General features: G+C 43.4%; 1 protein-coding gene across 1 annotated transcript in view; it reads left to right on the plus strand.

The window, feature by feature from the left end:
* Positions 1-17,510, plus strand: part of HTR2A (5-hydroxytryptamine receptor 2A) — a 65,158-nt gene that overhangs the window by 43,143 nt on the left and 4,505 nt on the right. The gene's annotated exons all lie outside the window — the stretch shown is intronic.

Below are 17,510 nucleotides of genomic sequence, written 5' to 3' on the forward strand. Positions count from 1 at the left end.
ACATCCATGGCTTGTCTGAGGAAGAGGAAGGACCAAGGACGGAAGGCACTGCTTCCCAAGCCCAGCCTCCCGCCTATTTATTTCCCCCCACCCCCCACATGACCGCAGCTGTGAATGGCACTTTCATAGCATAAATAAAGGTGAAAAGCAACGCCGCTTTTCATATTCTGGAATAGTTTGCTTCCTCACAGGAGAGTTTAAAAATTAACACAGGAGCCTAGATGAGCATCAAAACTCATGAAGTTTTGAAGGATTCATCAGGTGAATCCCACTCCAAACGCACAAAAGCAATGCCATTGAAACAGTGAGGGCAGGGAGGGCTGTGCGCAAGCCACGGCTGTGTCCATGACCTGGAGAGCTCCGCCCCCCTACCCACTGACCGTCTCCCCGAATGTGCCGAGTACAGCAATACCCAAGTGTCCGAGCAGGAACCGCTGCAAGTTCGGTTCGCTGCATCCTAACCCTAACCCTAACCCTAACCCAATGTGTATCCTTTGCTGGGGCTGCAGTAACAATTGTCACAACTGAGCAACAGTTTGGTCAGATTTTTTAAGAAACACATGAATGTATTACTTCCAGTTTCAGGTAGAAGTCTAAAATAGGCCTTACTGGACGGAGTTAAGGCATCAGCAGGGCCACATTCCTTCAGGGAGCTCAGGGACAAAGTATCACCTCGCCCCTTCCAGCTTCTAGAGGCCAATGGCTGCCTTCTCCAAAGACCTGGTCGCTCTGATCTGACCCTCCCCCTCTCTCTTCCACTCTAAAGTCTCCTGTGATTACAGTGAGGCCACCTGAATGAACCGGGATTTTCGCCCTGGCTGAAGGTCAGCTGACTGGCATCCTTAATGCTCACCTGCAACCTTAACTCCCTTTCGCTGTGAAACAACGTATTCAGGTTCCAGAAGTTAGATGTGAGTATTTCAGGGCATCATTCTTCTGTCCCCCACAAAATGTTTCAGTGCAAAACTTTAGTGGGCTGGAATTAGTTAAACCATGTCTCTGCTACTGCACAAAGTTTAGAAAAGCAGTGAGCATATAATCAAGAAGTTCACAGTTTACTTGGCCGTATCCACCACTACTCAACATGCCCAAAAGGTTGTAAAAGGAGGGTCTCCCTCCCCCTTAGTCTGAAACCATCCTACCCTTAAAAACTAAGTGGAAACGTGAAAATGAAAGTCACTCAGTCTTGTTCGACTCTTTACTGCCCCATGGACTATCCATGGAATTCTCCAGGCCAGAATACTAGAATGGGTAGCCTTTCCGTTCTCCAGGGGATCTTCCTGACCCAGGAATCAAACCGGGGTCTCCTGCAGAGAATCACAGGCAGATTCTTTACCAACTGAGCTATCAGGGAAGCCCAAACCTAAGAGGACAACTGAGGAATTTTTCAGAAGTCCCTGTTTCCAAGGTATGGAAGTTATCTATATGAGAGTGTTCTTCTGGTCTGACTTATTCTAAGAAGAGTTTCCATTTTAACATGTAACTGGCAAATTAACTTCTTGGACCATAAGGACAGCTTAATGCCAAAGAACTGATGCTTTCAAACTGTGGTGCGGACTCTTGAGAATCCCTTGAACAGCAAGGAGATCAAACCAGTCAATCGTAAGGGAAATCAACCCCCGAATATTCACTAGAGGGACTGATGCTGAAGGTGAAGCTCCAATACTTTGGTTACCTGATGCAAAGAGCCGATTCACTGGAAAAGACCCTGATGCTGCGAACGATTGAAGGCAGGAGAAGGGGGCGACAGGATGAGATGGTTGGATGGCATCTTCAACACAATGGACATGAGATTGAGCAAACTTTGGGAGATAGTGAAGGATAGGGAACGGAGAAGGCAATGGCACTCCACTCCAGTACTCTTGCCTGGAAAATCCCATGGACAGAGGAGCCTGGTAGGCTGCAGTCCATGGGGTCGTGAAGAGTCAGACACGACTGAGCGACTTCACTTTCACTTCTCACTTTCATGCATTGGAGAAGGAAGTGGCAAGCCACTCCAGTGTTCTTGCCTGGAGAATCCCAGGGACGGGGGAGCCTGGTGGGCTGCCATCTGTGGGGTTGCACAGAGTCGGACACGACTGAAGCAACTTAGCAGCAGCAGAAAGATAGAGAAGCCTGGCATGTTGTAGTCCATGGGGTTGCAAAGAGTTGGACACGACTTAGTGATTGAACAACAACATAACTTTGTTGAAGTTAGAAGTTAGAAGTTAGAATAAATGAAATCTTACTGAGTAGCAATTTTATTACCACTCACTGAAAATACAATCTGGGAGAAATCAAAACCCGAAGTTCTTCATCTCAGGCTTCCTTAAACCGGATCGTGCTCAGTCACTTCAGTCATGTCTAACTCTTTGTGACGCTGTGGACCATAGCCCACCAGGCTACTCTGTCCTTGGGATTTCCCAGGCAAGAATACTGAAGTGGATTGTCATTTCCTTGTCCAGGGGATCTTCTCTGATGAGTTTTTGATAAAAGAGTGGGAAGCTACAAAGCTCTACAAACCTAGCAGTTCAAGGAGAGAGTGGCTAAGACAGGAGGGAGATACAGAAGGGTAGCTTAAGTTAGAAAAGGGGGTCACTGGTTGGTGACTTTCCGTGTCCCCCTCCTCCAGGGACACTGTCAGAACAAGAGTTAGCCTATCTGTGTGGCTATTGCATTGATCTGTGTCCAAGGGGAGTGTGTCTGCCACCCACGCTGAGAAAGACCGTGCTTGATCACAGGACTTAAGAACCAAATTAAAATGTGTTTGAGCCTTCTGGTAGAAACAATGTCAGTTTATCAGTACAGGGACAATGACCCCAAGAACATGGCAAGATGAGAAACCTATAAGAGATGTGAGTAAAGAAGAATCCACTTAAAAGCACTTTAATTTTTTTTTTTCCACCAACAGGAGATGCAGTTTATTTACACCAGCAGCTATGGGGGCAGGGCGAATACACAATGCAAAAAACAAAAAAAAAACTTTTTAAAGCTCCAAACCAATGCCAAGCTAATTGAATAATGAAAAATTGGTCTGGCGTACAGATGTTTTGTTTGGCTTGCACAATGTGTTTTTTTCTTCATTGAACCTGATTGTCCTTAGACACTGTTCAGCTTACCAGGCACTACTCTGCCATCCTCTCATACTCCAACACAGAACTCACAGTTATATGACTACACCAGTGCCCTACGCATTCAAGTTCACACCTATTAGTATGTAATTTCCAGACTGATCTATGCATTAAATTTTTGAGCATGTGCTGACTGCAGGGATGACAAAGAAAGAGGACAATCGCAGGAAGGAAGAGGAAAGTAGCAAAAGGCCGAAAATTCCAGCACTGTCATCTTTGAAAAAGGCATTTCCCTGCCCCTAGCCCAGTGATAACAGCTGCAAATCGTAGCATAGCTAGGTCTGGTGAGATGGGTATCTGGCATAGTCATAGCTGGCCATGTCTTCCAACAAACCTTTCTGTATTTGGAGACATTCCCAAGAGGCAGAACTCAAATTCCCAGCCTTCCTTGCTGGTCAGACATTGGCTCATGGCCGAGGTTCCTCCAAAGAGCAGCATTTGTCAAAACTGTGATATGGAAAAGAGCAAAGTAAAAAAAAACACAGAGTGTCTTTGCCAGCATGGAGGTAGCTGAGGCGTCAGGTTCCCAGTGGCAGCAGAATTGAGTCCCTGGTAGAGATGTGACATTGATGAAGCAGGGAGCTCTGATACTCAGTGGACAAGGAAAATAGAAGTTTCCTCATCATACCAGGCAGGTCTGCAAATGACACTTTGGTGGTTTCAGCCACAGCAGAGATTTTCACATAGAATGAAGGACTCTGCACATTAAGAAAGGCTGTTGAACATTTTTCTCTGTTATTTCTGTCTGCTAGACAGAATAAGACTTAACAAGTTAAGACCTAATATTTACTATACCAACAGTAGAGCAATTCTCATTTATAGTCCTGATGAGAATTCTTTAACGGGGATACTATTAAACAATCCCCCATTTTATGGGAGAAAAAGCTCAGATGGATTAAGTGGTTTGCTTAAGGTCACAGGGGATCCAAACTTGAGTTTTCTGAGTCGAAGCTGGTGGCTTTTTCTTCTCCATCAGTGGTTTTCAGTGTGGATTCCAGGGATGTCTGGGACACTTTCAGGAAGTCTAGCAAGCTAATACTATTATCATCACCAACATCATCATCGTCATCAACATTGTTATCATCATATCCAAAGGAAATGAGATCACTGTCCTGAAGAGATGTCTATACCACCTCCCCAACGTTGTCTGCAGCATTATTCACAATAGCCAAGATATGGAAACACCTAAGGGTCCACTGATGAATGGATAAGAAAATGCGGTGTGTATAGATATAGAGGGAATATCGCTCAGCCATTAAAAAGGATGAAATCCTGCCTTCTGTGACAACATGGATGGACCTTGAAGGCATTATGCTAAGTGAATGTCTGGCAGAGAAAGACAAATACTGTATGATCCCACTTGTATGTAGAATCTTAAAAATTGAACTTTTACAAACAGATCAGAATGATGGTTGCCAGGGATTGAGGGTTGGGGGAAATGAGAATTCAAACTTCCAGTTATAAGATGAATGAGTTCTGGGGATCTAAGGTACAGCATGGTGACTGTAGCTAACAATACCATATTGTATATTTGAAAGTTACTAAGAGCACAGCGCTTTAGTGTTCTCACTGTACCAACAACAGAATGGTAATTTTATGAGATAAAGGATATGTTAACCAACCTTATTGCGGCAAACATTTTACAAAGTGTATGTGTATCAAACCATCATATTATATACCTTAAACTTACACAGTGGTATATGTCATATATCTTGATAAAGTTGGGGGAAATAAGGTGTCATTTTCTCTTTTCCATTTCATTGTTTTATGAGGGTGCAGTGGAATTTTCCAGAGGATACGTGGCATGTGATGTAACAGGCTGAAGAAGAAGCATGTGTGAGAATCCAGCTGTCGTCCATTAAGTCAGGCATAAAAGAAATTTCCAAAACTGCAAAACAGAGCCATTCTTCTCACTGTTGCATTCTGGAAAACATAATTATTTTTCATAAAAATGTTATTTATGTTAATACGTAATGGGTTATTAGTTTTGTTTTTAAATGGATTGGTAAATTATTATTGTAAGTGTTCTCAGCTTTCTTTTCTAACACAACAAGTATTTATAGATATAACCCACAGAAACAAAAACTCTTTGGAGTCCCTGATAATTTTTCAATGCGTGAAAGAGTCTTGAGACCGAAATACTTGCGAACTGCCATCCTGCATTGTTGTTGTTAAGTAGCAAAGTGGTGTCTGACTCTTTTGTGACCCCATGGGCTATAGCCCACCAGACTCCTCTGTCCATGGGATTTTCCAGGCAATAATATTGGAGGGGGTTGCCATTTCCTTCTCCAGGGAATCTTCCCGACCCAGGGATCAAACCTGCATTTCCTGTGTTGGCAGGCGGATTCTTTACCACTGATCTACCTGGGAAGCCCTCCATCCTGCATTATACCTGCCTTAAAAAAATATCAAGATTTACCTTAACTGCATTTTAACAATTTGATGCCAGGGCTAAACCTAGATTTTCTGCTTATCCTCTGTATGCTCTTCCTCCCTAGTCTTGATTTGGATGGATGAGTTCGTGAATGACAGGCAAAAGTCTTGAATTGTAGTGATTATAGACGTAAGCACCTTCTTCCTGTCAGTTCCTAAAGTACCTAATTCTCTGTATGTTCAATTAATATTTGATCACTGGATGAATGACTAAAATAGGTTGCTATCACAGAGAGAGGAGCTGCTTCTTGTCGCTGACAGGCACGTGCCCTTGCTCCTGAGTTCACAGTTGCATGCCAAACACAACTGAACTCAGCCCTGGCCAGTGCTCCCTGGCAGGTGTACTACAGCCCTATGTGTTCAGCAATAGGATACCTGCCCCTCTACCTTTGGACTTGACCCCTGTGCAGAGTCTGTTCACCCACAAAACCCAGCTTAACCACATAGTCTCCTACACAACTCTTTCCCAGAGACACTAATCTACAATGACCCTCACATTCTGACATTGCGGAGGAGTGTTTCTCCACATCACCTGCTTCTCCTCTTGGTCTCATTCCATCCTACACTGCTATCTTCTTATTTATTTATTTAATTTTTTTTAAAACTTTTTATTTTAATTGGATTATACCCAAATAACCTCAAGTATTCTTGCCTGGAAAATTCCATGGACAGAGGAGCCTGGCAGGCTACGGTTCGTGGAGTTGTAGAGTTGGACACGGCTGAGTGCATACACATAGCCAAATAACAATATTATGATAGTTTCAAGTGGATAGCAAAGGAACTCAGTCATACAGATACATGTATCCATTCTCACCCGAACGCCCCTCCCATCCAGGCTGCCACATACCATTGAGTAGAGTTCAGTGTGCTATACTGTAGGACTTTGTGGGTTATCCGTTTTAAATATTGCACTGCTGTCTTTCTAAAGGCTTCCCGGATAGCTCAGTTGGCAAAGAATCCGCTTGCAATGCAGGAGACCCCAGTTCAATTCCTGAGTCAGGAAGATCCGCTGGAGAAAGGATTGGTCACCCACCCCAGTATTCTTGGGCTTCCCCTGTGGCTCAGTTGGTAAAGAATCCACCTGCAATGAGGGAGACCTGGGTTTGATCCCTGGGTTGGGAAGATCCCCTGGAGAAGGGAAAGGTTTCTCCCATCCAGGCTGCCACATAACACTGAGTAGAGTTCCGTGTGCTATACAGTAGGACTTTGTGGGTTATCCATTTTAAATATTGCACTGCTGTCTTTCTAAATCACCTGTGTCTATTTTGTTTTCCCCGCAAGATCTTAGGCTTCACAAAGGTTCTCAAAAGTGTTCTGTGGTACACTCAGAGTATAATGAGTCAAGCTTGGCATACTCAAGCATAATGTCAAGGACATTATAATAACTGCTATCTTAAAAGTTTACAAGATAATTCAGACACAGGACCTTGTTTTCTCACCAAGGCCCTATAGGTAAGTTAGGGAAGGCCTCTTTTTCTTATCTCCACCTTACAGAGAGGGGCGTCACAATTAAGCAGTCTGAGGTCACCCAGCTAGTGACTGACAGTCGGGATGCAAACCTGTGTCTTGTGACGCCTTGTTCTGTGTTTTCCGCACCGTCTTGTGCTCTGGTTTCCTCATATGTACCTGTGTAATTTACCTGAAGGAGAACTTTGATAAAAACAATAGCCCTAGATCTAGGTAATGAATCAGAACAGACAGGAAGAAACCCAGGTCTCCTGATTCTCCCTCGGACACTGCGTTTCACAGTGTCTTTTCCCTGTGATCATAGCTGTTCAGATGGTCAGCTCATGTGCTGGTTAATCCTCTACATAGTTTTCTCAGCAGGTATACAAGTTAACGACCCCATAATTATCTGATTTCCCTCTCTCTGCCCTAGGTGGCTAACTGGTAAGCTCATTTATTGTGTTTTTCTGGCAAAAATGAAGGATAACATTATGAAATAATCCAGTAAATTCAAGTTATGTCTATAAGAATTATTATTATAATTTACCTTTGTAATTCCTCATCTTTTCTCCTCTTTCCACTCATTCATTCAATCAGCCCCACAAGCATTTGCCCAGACGCAAGGATGAGGAGCGCTGCATTAGCTGCTGGAGGAACCTGCAATGAGTGAAATAATCGATGTCACATAACCGATTATCATAATGAGATTATCATCTCATGGTTGAAATGGCAATTCTAGAGAAAAATTCTAAGGCATTAGAAGGGTGGGTGAGCTCAATATAAATGATTTATGGAGGTGATGAAGGTCTATAGCAATGCAGGAGATGCAGAGACCTGGGTCCGATCCCTGGGATGGGAAGATCCCCTGGAGGAGGGCACAGCAGCCCACTCCAGTGTTCTTGCCTGGAGAATCCCATGGACAGAGTAGCCTGGTGGGCTACAGTCCATGGAATAGCAAAGATTCAGACGCAGCTGAAGCAACTGAGCATGCACACTCACATAAAGGTCTATAAAGGAAAAAGGCTCTTATTTTAGAGAAAAACAATTAGGGGAAGGCTTCATACCAGGGGTGTCTTAAGTGATGTCATGAGATATGTCTTAAAAGAAATGTAGACTATGGTCTGGGAACATGATCTCCGTCTATAGCCCCCAGATCACCCCCAAATCATCATACAGTCAAAGTGAAAACAAATGTAGCCACAAGACAAGTTGCCTTGCTCCACACACCCAGCCAGCTGCCACCCCAGGTCCTTGCTACAGAGAAATTCTGCAGCCCCCCAGGAGCTGGCAGAGCATTTCAGGGGAGAGAGTGGCATTGGAACTGATCTGGGGCAAAATGGAGAAGAGAGACTGTACCTTCCAGATTCTGCGTACAGAGCATCTTCCTTCCCCTGAGGTGCTCAAGGCTTTGACGAACAAACCAACGTGCATTAGATACCACATTCCTCTCTGCCCTGCATCCCCAGATATTCTCAGTATTTCTCTCCTACAATGTGCTTCTTTCCAAGGCCTGTGCCCTCAGGAGTCTCTCCTGCTATGCACTTCTGTGTTTCCACAAGTTGAGCTTGGATTAATAGGTAACCCTCCGAGGTGCTGCAGGTACACAGAATGGGACCCTTGCTCCAGCAGCAGGACACTTCCATGCCCCAAGTACACCACTGGAAGAAGACACAGCTGGGAGCAGGCAGGTCCACCAGCTGAAGAGTCAGTTCAGTTCAGTCGCTCAGTCGTGTCTGACTCTTTGCAACCCCACGAATCGCAGCACGCCAGGCCTCCCTGTCCATCACCAACTCCCAGAGTTCACCCAAACTCATGTGCATTGAGTGGGTGATGCCATCCAGCCATCTCATCCTCTGTCGTCCCCTTCTCCTCCTGCCCCCAATCCCTCCCAGCATCAGGGTCTTTTCCAATGAGTCAACTCTTTGCATGAGGCAGCCACAGTATTGGAGTTTCAGCTTCAGCATCATTCCTTCCAATGAATACCCAGGACTGGTCTCCTTTAGAATGGACTGGTTGGATCTCTTTGCAGTCCAAGGACTCGCAAGAGTCTTCTCCAGCACCAGAGTTCAAAAGCATTAATTCTTCAGTGCTCAGCTTTCTTCACAGTCCAACCCTCACATCCATACATGACTACTGGAAAAACCATAGCCTTGACTAGACGGACCTTCGTTGGCAAAGTAATATCTCTGCTTTTTAATATGCTATCTAGGTTGGTCATAACTTTTCTTCCGAGGAGTAAGCATCTTTTAATTTCATGGCTGCAGTCACCATCTGCAGTGATTTTGGAGCCCCAAAATATAAAGTCTGACACTGTTTCCATTGTTTCCCCATCTATTTCCCATCAAGTGATGGGACCAGATGCCATGATCTTAGTTTTTTGAATGTTGAGCTTTAAGCCAACTTTTTCACTCTCCTCTTTCACTTCCATCAAGAGACTGTTTAGTTCCTCTTCAGTTTCTGCCATAAGGGTTGTGTCATCTGCATATGTGAGGTTATTGATATTTCCCCCAGCAATCTTGATTCCAGCTTGTGTTTCTTCCAGCCCAGCGTTTCTCATGATGTTCTCTGCATATAAGTTAAATAAGCAGGGTGACAATATACAGCCTTGACGTACTCCTTTTCCTATTTGGAACCAGTCTGTTGTCCCACGCCCAGTTCTAATTGTTGCTTCCTGACCTGCATACAGGTTTCTCAGGAGGCTGGTCAGGCGGTCTGGTATTCCCATGTCTTTCAGAATTTTCCACAGTTTATTGTGATCCACACAGTCAAAAGCTTTGGCATAGTCAATAAAGTAGAAATAGATGTTCTTCTGGAACTCTCTTGCTGAATAGTTCAAGATATGACATAAAGAAGACAGAGAACACCACATGGCTGTGTCAGAATCGAGAAAGGTGAATAATGACATTAAGACCAGATCACAGAGATCTTATAGCGTGGACTCAAGCATTAGGGACACTGTTTCTGCACACGCCTTCTAAGCCCAGAGGCCCTGAAATGAGTTGTCACATGTGAAATTCATTCTTCAGGCTTTCAGAAGGAATCACCCCAAAACTCTATCCCTTTTTAAACACATGGAAGAAAAGATATAGTTCTTCGAAAATGTATGTTGGGCAGAGATGAAATTTTGTAAATAAACCTTTGCTCTTGAGCACATGGCTAAATATATGGTCTAGAAAAGGACATTTTTCCATTGATGGATAGTGTGTTGTCCACTTATTATCAATACAGATGACAAGTTGAATGAAAGAATTTGAAAAGCTTCTCTGTTGTATTCCAACAAGAAAATGAGACTCTGATCATTTTTTTTTAATTCCATCATATCATTCAGATTCTATCTGGGCTTCATGACATATGGTCAGGTGATGAAAGTGGTGGATAGACACTGATCCGCCTGGAATGAGGCACCTGGATGGACTTCCAGGTGTCCTGTCCATGGCTGAAAACACACCTTTCAACAAGTCAGAATGCAGTCTCTCGACCTTTCAGTGCAAGATGGTCACATTAAAAGCACAACTGATGAGGGTGGGGGGTAAATCAAGAGTTTGGGATTAACATATATACACTACTATATATACACTATTATATAGAACAGATAATCAGTAAGGACCCACTGTACAGCACAGGGACCCTACTCCATACTCTGCAGTAACCTATACAGGAAGAGAATCTGAAAATGAATGGATATATGAATATGCAGAACCAAAGCCCTTTAGCTGTGTACTTAGTTACTATGTTGGGGCTGTTTAGTTGCCCAGTTGTGTCTGACTCTTTGCAACCAGATGAACTGTAGCCCACCAGGCTCCTCTGTCCATGGGATTTCTTCCCAGGTAAGAATACTGCAGTGGGTTGCCATTTCCAGCTCCAGGGGATCTTCTCAACCCAGGGATCAAACCCGCGTCTCTTGCATTGGCAGGAAGATACTTGACCACTGAACCACCTGGGAAGCCCTGAATCAACTGTACACCAACATAAAATAAAAATTAAATTTAAAAAAGCACAACTTCTGGGCTACAAACACAACGGAAAAGGAATGAGGGTCAGAAGAGCAGGAGGTCACCTTTCTAGGAAGCAAAGACAGGGAACCAAGGGCACCAGCTTGGGCGGTGAGTGCACAGCTGCATGGACCGCAGACAGACTTGGAGCATTCCTTCCAAGAATCGTATATGGACTGGGGCAGAATACAAGCTTGAAAGGCTTTTCGGACATTTAGTCATAATAGTTAAAGAATTGCAACAAAGATTTGGGGCTTCACATAATAACCTCACTCAACACTTTTCTCCCCCAATTAACTACTACTCTCCATCAATTCTCTACGTTGCCTTGCTGTTTGCAGCAGGAAGTTGGCCTGAGTCGGTTGGAAAATTAATAGATTTATTTAATGAAGGCAAAGGGCAGAATTGTTCAATTGTACTTGATTTGGTTTTATTTCACAATCCACACTTTTTACTGCACTTTTAATCCTATACATCATGGGTTCTTGACACCGGTTGTAGATTAAGATCAGCTAGGTGTTCTTTTGTTTTAATAATAATATCCCGGCAGGACCTGAGCATTAGTATTGTTCAAAGTGCTAACGTCAGAACTTCTGGGAATGGAGCCCAGGCGATGAAATTTTCAAAAGCTCCCTGGGTAATATTAATATGCACGCAAGGTTGAGAATAACTGCAATATAAAAAAGAAACTAGGTGTTGATTACAAGGATGTCAGTTTTAAAATGTCTGGCCTCAAAGATAATGTCTCACTAGAGAAAGTTTCGACTTTGAGAGTAAAGAATGAAAAAGAAAGCATCAAGGTACAGAGGATCATTGGGGATCGTGTGTGTGTGTATTCTGTAGGTAGGGCACTGATATAATTCAGGGGTTATTAACAGCCTTGGGAGCAAGAACGTTTCTGATAATCTGATGAAGGCTCTATCTTCTCTAAAACAATGTACATATACATAAATTTTGCAAATTTTAGGGATATCACCGTGTTCCTACAACCAATGTTAAGGACCTCTGATAAAGTCATAGACTGTTATAACTACCATAAAAGGAACAAATAAGCAGGTAAAAAAAAATCAACCATAAGAACTGAAAAACCTAAGACGGGTCTTGATTTTGCCCCTAAATTGCTGTGTGATTCTAAACAAATGACCTAAGCTTGCTAAACCTCAGTTTCTCTATAAAGTGAAATGTTTATCTGCCTATAGGGCAGTGTGGATAACATTTTTACAATTTTGTAAAAATAAAATCAATTCAGAGTAAATGAATAACTGTAAAACTACTTTGAAAAGCTACAGTTTATTAATAGAGATATGCAGGGGGCTTCCCTGCTGGCTCAGGACTTCCCTGGTGGCTCAGACAGTAAAGCGTCTGTCTACAATGCAGGAGGCCGGGGTTCGATCCCTGGGTCGGGAAGATCCCCTGGCGAAGGAAATGGCAACCCATTCCAGTACTATTGCCTAGAAAACCCCATGGACAGAGGAGCCTGGTAGGCTACAGTCCATGGGGTCGCATAGTCGGAGACGACTGAGTGACTTCACTTTCACTTTCTCTGGTGGCTCAATGGCAAGGAATCTGCCTGCCAGCGCAGGAGACATGGGTTCGATCCCTGACCTGTGAGGATCCTATGTGCTGTGGAGCAACTAAGCCCACGTGCCCCAACCATTGAACCTGTGCTCTAGAGCCCAGGAGCCACAGTTACTAAGTCCACGTGCTGCAACTACGGAAGCCCGGGAGCCTCAGAGCCTGCGCTCCACCGATGGCAAGAGAAGCGACCGCAATGCACTCTCGTACTGCGACTAGAGAGCAGCCCCTGCACATTGCAACTAGAGAAAGCCCAAGCAGCAGTTAAGACCAAGCACAGCCAAAAATAATTAAATAAATAAGATTATTTAGGGAAAAACAGAGAAATTCAGAATTTATCTAAGAAGAAACATACAATTTCCTGGGTAACTGACATGCATATCTGGCTTTCCCTGTTATGTACATCTGCCTTGTTAGCAGACCACCGATTTATAAGGAATTCAGCAACTCTTGGGCAGACTCAGCTATATTAGAAGCTCTGTACTAGAAGGATGGTAAGTCCCAGCCCCAGTTGGCCTATATATTCAACCTATCTCTCCCTACAGTATGATGAGTAGCCTGCAGTTACCATGCATGGTGCTTTCTGTCAAACTGCTAATAAATCCATTCCTATTACTTAAAAAAGAAAAAAACACTCATGTATTAAAATGCAAAGGAAGAGTAGTAGTTTTAGGAGGAAGAAACCTATGAAGCAAAATTTGGTCTTTGAGGTCCTGGGGATTCCCACTGGCTCCCTATCAGAGAATCTCTGCTTCTTCTTTCACAAAGAAACACTGTCTCAGAAATACCTTCAGTCCCAAGATATTAAAGTGTAAAAATCTAGGAGTGAGAATAAAGTTTGCTTTTCACAGTCAGTGCTGCAGAGTTAAGGCCATTCACCCTGACTGTGGTAAGATGTTAACCAGAGGGGCAAACTTTATAGGCAAATTCTAAACAGGGCTACCCTAAAAGAAAGATCACCAACCGAAGCCTTCATGTTCCTGGGTGTCTAAGGTTCTTACTCACTTCATTGTCTTAGTCTTAATAAAAAGAAAGACGCAATGTGCAAGGAGGATCTGATACTGATACTGAATTTCGTTTGCTGTTTTCCACTCCTCAGAAAAATATATTAAGATGCAGAGTAGCTCGCACTACTGTCTGTCTGTTCATAAAGGAAAATGCTTTATGTGCAGAAATTTCGAGTGAGAGGAGATCTCAGGTCTTCAAAAGCAGCTATTATCAAACAAAGCAACCAGAAAATTAAAGCGCTGTAGATGGCTCCGACCACAGTCTCGGCTGTCTGCCAGCATCTCTGTCTCTCCTGGTAGGACCATTTTTGAATTGCTTATTGTGTCCACAAAGTCCCTCTGAGTGTTCTGCTTCTTTGACGTAAAATTCCTCCCCCTCTTTTACAGACTATTACTTTCACTGTATAGTTAGCCTCTTCCTAAACCCCTGTTTACCATCTACTCTGAGTGAGGCACTGAAAAGAACGGTATATGAGAGCATTCAAGGTGGTTTTGTTGCATTCAAAGAGGAACGGCCATTAAAGACCCAAGCACTCCATTCTGTCCCTCCTAACCAACGTCCCCCAAGTCGAGGACCTTCTTGTGCCTCTTGCCCCACCCACTTTACAGAAACTCTTCACCCCAGACCTAATGGAGGACTCTCGGCTTCCATGATCATTCCTCTCCCTCCCTGACCACAAAAGTTGGGCCATTCTGGAAGGGTGTGTGTATGAGAGAGAAGAGAGAGAGAAAATGTCTTCTCCCCAAACAAGGACACACATTTGAATTCCAAATGATTGAAAATGATTGATGAATTTGGTCTCTTAAGCAATCCTATATTCTGGTTAATTGAGAACTGCCACTTATATAAATTACCAGGTCACAAACAAATAGGGCAAGAGGCTCTCAAGGTGGTAACTTCCTCTGTATTAATCAGGAAAATGCACAGCCAAGAGTTGAATAACAAAATCATACACGTTTTTTGGATGGTTGGTATTTTGTTTCTGTGTATCACGACAAATCGTAATGGCTGTAATTCATCACATTAGAGAAGCAATCAACAGTTCTAGCTGGACAAAATTAAAATTGATTGAGCCCCTTCGTCACCCTGGCAGAAGATAATAATTACATCATTATTTATTAACTATAGAGCCAATAGCCAAAAGTCTTTTTAATTTCTTTTGATTTAAGATCTATTATACATTAAAGTGGGCTTCCCTGGTAGCTCAGTTGCTAAAGAATCCACCTACAATGCAGAAGACCCTGGTTCGATTCCTGGGTCGGGAAGATCTGCTGGAAAATGGATAGGTTACCCTCTCCAATAGTCTTGGGCTTCCCTGGTGGCTCAGCTGGGAAAGAATCTGCCTGCAACGCTGGAGACCTGGGTTCAACCCCTGGGTTGGGGAGATCCCCTGGAGAAGGGAAAGGCTACCCACTCCAGTATTCTAGCCTGGAGAACTCCATGGACTGTATAGTCCAACAGGTCACAAAGAGTCGGACACTACTGAGCAGCTTTCACTTTTTCATACATTAATGTCCAGAATATACAAGCAAAGCAAAATATGACAAAAGTAGGGAAAAATCAAGTGAATGTATTTAATCTGAATAATCCTGGGAAAAGGCTGCTGTTGTGTTTACATCCCATTGGCAGAACATCTGCTCTGCACTGAACACTGCCCTAGGTACTCTACATCTTTGGTTCATTTTATCCTCACCACATCCATGGAAGCATGTTGGTTGCCTCCATTCTAAGTAGTGAACAACCACACTAACAAAGGTCATGTAGATTAACACAGGAAACACCTTCTACAGTTAGTGCGAACACCTAGAAAAACAAAACACTCTTCTTAGAAACCACATCTCAACTTGCAGGGGAGCAATGGAGACACAGACCTAGAGAACAGACTTGTGGGCACAGTGAGGGAAAGAGGGTGGCACGAACCGAGAGAGTAGCGTGGAAACACATACATTGCCACGCGTAAAATAGGCTGCCAGTGGGGATTTGCTGTATGACACAGAGAGCTCAAGCCGGTGCTGTAGCGATCTGGAGGGGTACGATGGGGTGGGAGGGGGGACGGAGGTTCAGGAGGGAGGGGACATATGTATACCTATGGCTGATATACGCTGATATATGGCAGAGACCAAGACAATATTGTAAAGCAGTTATCCTCCAATTAAAAATAAGTATTTTTTTCTAAAAAAGTCTGTTGAAGGATAATTAAAACTGGTATGTATCCAAAATCTCAGAGGATGTTCCTGTTGGAACCACATTTCTTTCATCTCTTCTTGGCCCACAGCATGTTCCCAGAAACAGGCCAGGGACAGAGAGGAATGAAGGAAATGAAGAGTCATCAAGCACACCGAGTGTCCTTAAGAGTAGTTCTGATGTCATTTATCTCCACCTTCCAAGAATCCTGGGATGGCCTTGCACAGACAAGTGACAGATACTGCCCGTTCAGCCTGTGACCATAATGGCCAATGTCACCAAGGAAGATTTGCGTCCAGCATTACAATAACTCAAGCTGATGTACCCTCCTTGCAAGGATGGCCAGTGTGAGGTGACATGAGGTTAGGACAGTCCGATCCCTGGTTGGATGGAGATGAGCTCAACGGAAGTTTTCCGCGGATAGCAAGAGTCAAGCAAGCAGTAGCTCCTGGCATGGGAATGAAACTGTTGTTGGCTGGTTTGTGACCACTTTCAGTTCAGTTCAGTCACTCAGTCGTGTCCGACTCTTACTGACCCCATGAACTGCAGCACGCCAGCCCTCCCTGTCCATCATCAACTCCCAGAGTCCACCCAAACCCAGTTCCATTGAGTCGGTGATGCCATCCAACCAGCTCATCCTCTGTCATCCCCTTCTCCCCCTGCCCTCAATCTTTCCCAGCATCCAGGTCTTTTCAAATGAGTCAACACTTCACATCAGGTGGCCAAAGTATTGGAGTTTCAGCTTCAAAATCAGTCCTACCAATGAATATTCAGGACTGATCTCCTTTCGGATGGACTGGTTGGATCTCCTTGCAGTCCAAGGGACTCTCAAGAGTCTTCTCCAACACCACAGTTCAAAAGCATCAGTTCTTCGGCGCTCAGCTTTCTTTACAGTCTAACTCTCACATCCATACATGACCACTGGGAAAACCGTAGCCTTGGCTAGACGGACCTAGTTGGATTAGAGGCCAGCTGTTGCCTTTATTCCCTCTGCGCCTTCCTCTGCCTGAGCCTAACAACTCTAAAAGCTCCCCAAATTTGAGTGAAAAGGCAACTTGACCGTGGACTCAAATTCCCATATACTTGGCTCATCCTGTCCCCAAAACTTATATGTGTCAATAAGAAAAGCCTGTGGCTGCTAATTTGTTTGTAATCCACCCTTCTGAATGCTTTACTTACAAAATTATTATAAAAAATATATAATAACTTTCATGGGACATTAGGAATGTGGATACCAACTCTGTATTTAATAATATTAGAGAGAAATATTTACATTTCTATGTAGGAATGGGAATGGTATCATGATAATATCAGGATTTTTAAGAGTGCATGGCTTTTATAAACACACACTAAAATATTTACAGATTGAATGATAGGATGTCTTGGATTTGTTTCAAAATAACATGGGAGGGTTGCAGCAGGTGGGGATATGAGTGAAACAAGATTGGCCTCCAACTGATCATTGTTGAAACCGGGTGATAGGCTGGATTTTGTGTTGTGGTGTTTGTATATGTCAGAAGTTCTCCATAATAAAAATCTTTTTTTGAAAAAAAGAATCAAAACAGGTTAAAGTTACTTTAAATTCACATTATAAAATCATATTTTTCAAAAATGATTAAAAATAGATGCAGTTTTATGATTTAACATTAAATGAGATTTAAAGCTATACATAAAATATTGCCTGCATATATATATTTACATACGCGTGTAAATGGAAGACTAAAACTATGGAAAAAGCAAATTATGGGTGCCCCTGACTGGC

This window comes from Capra hircus, chromosome 12 (genome assembly GCF_001704415.2).
Source record: "Capra hircus breed San Clemente chromosome 12, ASM170441v1, whole genome shotgun sequence".
Taxonomy (NCBI): Eukaryota; Metazoa; Chordata; class Mammalia; order Artiodactyla; family Bovidae; genus Capra; species Capra hircus.